We start from the raw sequence: 6,000 nt of genomic DNA on the forward strand, positions 1-6,000 counted from the left end.
AGCATATTCTCAGAATTCACAGTAGGAAAAGGCGCTTCCTTTTAAGAATCTCATCAAACTGCCGGCACCACCTCAAGGAAGATCCCAAAAGACTGGAGGGAGAGGCGGGGCTGCTGTGGAAAAGGGGAGGCAGCAGCTGGATCTCCCCGAATGCCAACATTGGAAGGAGAAGAACCGGAGGCCTGGGGAGCCGGGCAGGGACCCTCAGAGAGAGAGAGGGGGGTGCTCCCCTGTCCTCTGCCCGGCCTTCCAAGCGATGGGGAGCTGCTTCCTCTCCCTCCGGACCCTCACAGCCTCCGGGCACCGGAGGATCATCTGAATGGCCTTCCTTGACCCACCAGGCCTCCTGGGGATGGAGGGCTGTGTGGGGGAGGGGGAAAATGAGGGGTTGGGGGTCTCCCTGCTCCTCTTTGCTCCCTCCCTGAGACCCTAAAACCGAGGCCACGTGATCCTGCACGGCAGCCTCCCCTCCTCAATTCGCTCACCCGATGGCCCCAACCGCCGCTGGCACCAAGGAGGAGCCGTGGGGTCTCTGGTCAGCCAGGAGCTCCCCAAGGGACCGGAGGCGGGGAAGGTCTGGAAGGGGAGTGTAAGGTCCCAAAATACACTTGAGTCACCAGAATGCCAAAGAGAGAGACTCGAGACGAGGCTTGCAAAAAAACAGATTTTATTTATGGCCAAAAACAAAATACTGGGTGGAACTATATCCAGAACATACAGATACAATGCATGCGAGGAGATAGCCACACCTTGGGGAAGGTATGGCGTCCTTTTATGCCCTCAGAGACGTCAGTTTAGTACCCAACTCTGGCCTCCCAATCCAGGCCCGTGCATTCCTTGTTGCCCTGCAAGGGGGAATAGAAACTTCCCAATCTTGAGCATTTCTTCGTTTACTCAATTGGCCACTTAGGCCCCCTGGCCCTGGAAAGTAGGAGTCTATCCAGATCAAACATAAATTAGGACTGAGATAGTACCATGCTCTTAGGTGGCACAAGAATAAAAAACAGGGAGAAGATTGAGATGGGTTCAGGTCAAATGGCAGGGACATGTTTGACAAATACCAGATACGTTACAGGCCTAATAACAGAATATGTTTGTTACAGGAGATACAAATATAAAGGCATAATATGTGTGATACAAATACAAAGGCATATGTGTATTACAAGAACCTAATAGTTACAGAATCTAGTATACCAGTATATCATATCCTAGCATTATTTATTATATCCTTATTATTGTTTCCCTTCAGGAGGAACCGGGCCCACCTCAGCCCGGAGAAAAGGAACATTCCGCTCCCCCCCCCCCCCCGGTCCTTTATTCTCCCTGGCAAGGCAGGCGGAGCCCCCCCTCCTTCTCCAGAGGTTGCTGTCTACAGTTGGGGAGAGGAGAAGGAGCGGGACTCCCACAACTTCCCCAGACGCAGGAGATCGGGGCGGGCGGGCGGGGGGTCCGAGAGCCCCTGGGCATCTTTAGCCCAAGAAAGGGGCAGAAGGGGGTCGGTCGGGGCCCTTTGGCTGCCCTTCCACCGACTCCTCAGCGGGCAGCTGCCAGGCAGAAGGACCGCCGCCCTTGGAGTGCCGGGTCGGAAAAAGAGGGGGGGACCGATTTATGGGGGGGGATAAGGGAAGCCTTTGAGATAAGGGGAAGGGGAGAGAGGTCAAGTCTGCAGCGGCATTTAAAAGCACCGCCGAGGCAGGCAAAAATAAAAGGGGGGCTTTGACACCTCCTCCCCCCCCGCCCCATTCCGAGAGATGCGGCTGCTCCTCTCCTCCCCGAAGTGCCAGCAGCCAAGCGCGCAGCCGGCGCTGTTTCTCCCCGGCCCGTCGCGTCGCAACCTGGAAGGGAGAGAAACCCCCCAGGCTCCCCGGAGCCCCGCGGGGGCCGTCCAGCTCCTCCCGAGAACGGCCAGGCCGCCTGGAGCTTCTTTCCTCGGCTTAAGCCCGTCCGCTTCTCCCCCGCAGCTCCCGGGACAGCCCTGCCCGCCTCCCGCAGCCTCTGGGAGACGGAGCCCCTGCTCGGCCCGGGAGGGAAGCGCCGCAGAGCCTCGATCCGCGCAACCCAGACGAGAGGAAGCCCCTCCAGGCGCTCTGGCTCCGACCAGCCCCGAGGAGGGCATCCGCAGGCAAGGCAGTGGGAGGGGGGAGGCTCGGGTAGCCCGCCTGCCGGGGGTGGCACTGCCTGACCTGGGCGTGGCGCGAGGGAGCGGGGCAGGACGGGCTTGAGTGACAGCTGTCTGTCTGGGCGAGGCCGGGCAGCTGCAGAAGGAGCCTTTTGTGTTGGGGGGGGAATCAAAGCGCCAATCACTCCTCGAGGGGGCTGGGAGTTCTAATCCTACCTTAGGCAGGGAAGCCGGCTGGGTGAGTTGGGGGCCACTGTCCAGGAGGCTCCGAGTTCTAGTTCTGTCGTAGACATGATTGCAGGTCAGGTGGCTTTATCACCAGGGGTTGGTGAGTTCTAGTCCCATCTTCAGCAGGGAAGCTGGCTGGGTTTCTTTGGGCCGCTCCCCAGGAGACTCGGAGTTCCAGTCCTGACTCAGTACCTATTGATTGATTGAACTTTGGAAAAAAAATCTTTTCTCAGATGAATTTGGGATACCAGAATTGGGGATTCCTAGAGTGCGAGATGGCTGTGTGGTGTGATGGAGGAAAGTGAAATTAGGGGAAAAGACCAGTTCCATTTTGGGAAAAGCCATAAGTCTCTGCCTTCTGGTTGTGGGAGAATCAGAGGGATCTGTGTGGTCACTGTGAAACTTAGACTGACCTTGGTCTGAGCCATCAGAATCTCAGCAATCTCTGTGTTTGGAAAGCAGAATACCTTCCGTGGATTCAGATGCCTGGTAACCTAGATGCTCCCACCCTTATTTGCCCCGTTCTTGGTCCTGGATAAATATGCAGTATTGAACCTTCTTGCCAAAGTCCAGACCATTTGGTTAAATGATACGGCTGCCTTTAGGCAGGATCCCTTCAACCTCCTCCAGAGAAAGTCCCCTTTTGCTGGAAATCTTGTCCAGCCCTTCACAGACAAGACAAGCTCAGAAGAGCAGCAGAGAAATGCTTTAGGTACAAATTGTAGAGTGGGAAATTAAAGGATCTAAATATCATTGGATGTTGCTATTTTAATTCTCTGGATGACAAAAGAAAAAAAAATAGAGTGGGAAGTTCTTAGAGGTAGACAACTAAGTAAAAACAACTCCAAAGTGAAATCCCAGAAGGCATTTGCAGTCAACACTTTCTGCAAAGAGGGTTTTATCAGGAAATCAGCACATGAAGATTTGCTTCCCGGCTGAGAGAAAGTCAAACATGGCATTTCAGCTCATTCTGGCATTCCAGTGGTTCTCGTGGAGGTTAACATGCAACATGCTTGAGGTTGGTTCCCACAGCTTCCCTCTTATCTCTTTTCCTACTCTCTTTCTCTCTCCCACATATAGACACTTTTAGCCCTCTGTCAGTAGAAACAATGGCTCAAATGATTTTTCTATACAATGTCAGGTTCATTGGCCTTCTCAGAGTTCTCTTCAGTAAGATTTATTGAGATGAAAGGGAAGGGAACTGCAAGAAACATATACATATATTTTTTCTTTAATTCCTGCATAGTACCTAAGTGGAAATAAAATCTTTTTTCAAATAAAAGAAACTTTAACAACACTTGAAATATCATAATGGTGTTATATCTCATGTTTTCACATTAGTTCTGGCTGTGAGCTGCTCCTTTGTGTTGAGGTCTGGCCTCAGAAGGATAACGTAGCACTTGGGGATGAAGATGCAGCCCAGCAGACCAGCACTGGAGGCCAGGATGGAGAAGACCTGCACAGCCACCATGGATTTCCCTTTGGTGCTCAGGTAGGTGGGCACAAAAGTCACCCAGACACTGCAGAAGACCAGCATGCTGAAGGTGATCAGCTTGGCTTCGTTGAAGGCCCCAGGCAGGTTCCTGGCCAGGAAAGCCACCGTGAAGCAGATGGCAGCCAGGAAGCCCATGTAGCTGAGGGTGACGTAGAACATGACAACGGCCCCTTCGTTGCATTGCAGGATGATCTCTCCAGGCTGGGAGTGGAGGTCAGAGTCAGGGAAGGGGGGAGAAACTCCCAGCCAGATGGAGCAGATGATAATTTGGATAGCGGAACAAGAGAGGATGATGGAGTTGGTGAAGACTCTCCTTCCAGGTCACATCCAGTTCCTTGTAGGGACAACAGATTTGGCTCTGAATCATTCTCTTCAACTCCCTGATAAAAATAAAGAAAAGCCCATTAAAATGCAAGAATGAAGAGCCTTGATAGTGCAGGGGTTTAGTGCACCCTGTTATTAACACAGCTGCCTGCAATTTCTGCTGGTTCGAATCTCTCCAAGGCTCAAGGTTGACTCAGCCTTCCATCCTTTCTAAGGTAGGTGAAATGAGGACCCAGTTTGTGGGGGCAATAAGCTGACTTTGTATAAAATATACAAAAGTATGAAGGCTATTGCTTAACGCATTGTAAGCCGCCCTGAGTCTCCGGAGAAGGGCGGCACATAAATCAAATTAAAAAAAAAAAAAAGAATGAGAGATCCGTCTATGTAAATGGTGCATTTTTGGCATTGGCTTCCTACACAGGGGATGGGGTTGGACTAGATGACCATGAAGGTGCCTTTCAAAGCTTACATTCTATGATTCTCTGAATGCCTGCAATACAGGTAGTCCTTGACTTATGACCATTCATTTAGCAACGGTTAAAAGTTATGACAAAGCTGAGAAACGCAACTTAGAAGGCAGATCCTCACAGTGTCCCTGTTTAGGCCTGGAGACTAAACCATAGGAAGAAAGGCTGCAGGTTTTGGGTCTGGCTAGTCTGAAGAAAAGAAGAATTAGGGGTGACGTGATAGCAATATTTCAATATCTGGGAGGCTGCCACAAAGAAGACGGGGTCAAATTATTCTCCAGAGCTCCAGAGGGCAGGAGAAGAAACAACGGATGGAAACTGAACAAAGAGAGAAGCAGCCTGGAATTAAGGAGAAATTTCCTAACAGGGAGGACAATTGACCCGTGGAACTGCCTGCCTCCAGAAGTTGTGGCTGCTTTATCCCTGAAGGTTTTTAAGAAGAAACTAGACAGCCACTTGTCTGAGATCATTTAGGTTCTCCTGCTTGAGCAGGGGGCTGGACTAGAAGACCTCCAAGGTCCCTTCCAGCTCTATTCTATTCTATTCTATTCTATTCTATTCTATTCTATTCTATTCTATTCTATTCTATTCTATTCTGCATTTTCTATTCTATTCTATTCTATTCTATTCTATTCTATTCTATTCTAGTCCATATTTTCTATTCTATTCTATTCTGCATTTTCTATTCTATTCTATTCTATTCTATTCTACTTTACTCTACTCTACTCTACTCGACTGTACGCTACTCTATTCTATTCTATTCTATTCTATTCTATTCTATTCTATTCTATTCTATTCTATTCTATTCTATTCTATTCTGGAGGTGGAGGCCTCAGACACAGCCGGTCCCCCATTTTCTGGGCTGCTCTCTCATCAGCCCCCAGGAAGATCAAGACCATTAACACAGGACGACCCCTGAGAATTTCAGGAGTTGGTACATTCTAACGGCTCTCTGACTACCCAGAATCCCCCTGTCCAAGTGGTTCAGACCGAAGCAGCAGCAAAAACCCTCAGCTAATAAAAAAGTAAACACCGTTGCCATGACTACATCTCCAGGCATCCACCTTGAGATTATCAAAGAGAATAGAATTAGAATTAGAATAGAATAGAAAATGCGGAATAGAATAGAATAGAATAGAATAGAAAAGAATAGAATAGAATAGAATAGAATAGAATAGAAAATATGGAATAGAATAGAATAGAATAGAATAGAATAGAATAGAATAGAAAATATGGACTAGAATAGAATAGAATAGAATAGAATAGAATAGAATAGAATAGAATAGAATAGAATAGAATAGAAAATGCGGAATAGAATAGAATAGAATAGAATAGAATAGAATAGAATAGAATAGAAAATATGGACT

Source organism: Pantherophis guttatus, chromosome 15, assembly GCF_059756535.1.
Source record: "Pantherophis guttatus breed Tessera chromosome 15, ASM5975653v1, whole genome shotgun sequence".
In the NCBI taxonomy this organism is placed as follows: Eukaryota; Metazoa; Chordata; class Lepidosauria; order Squamata; family Colubridae; genus Pantherophis; species Pantherophis guttatus.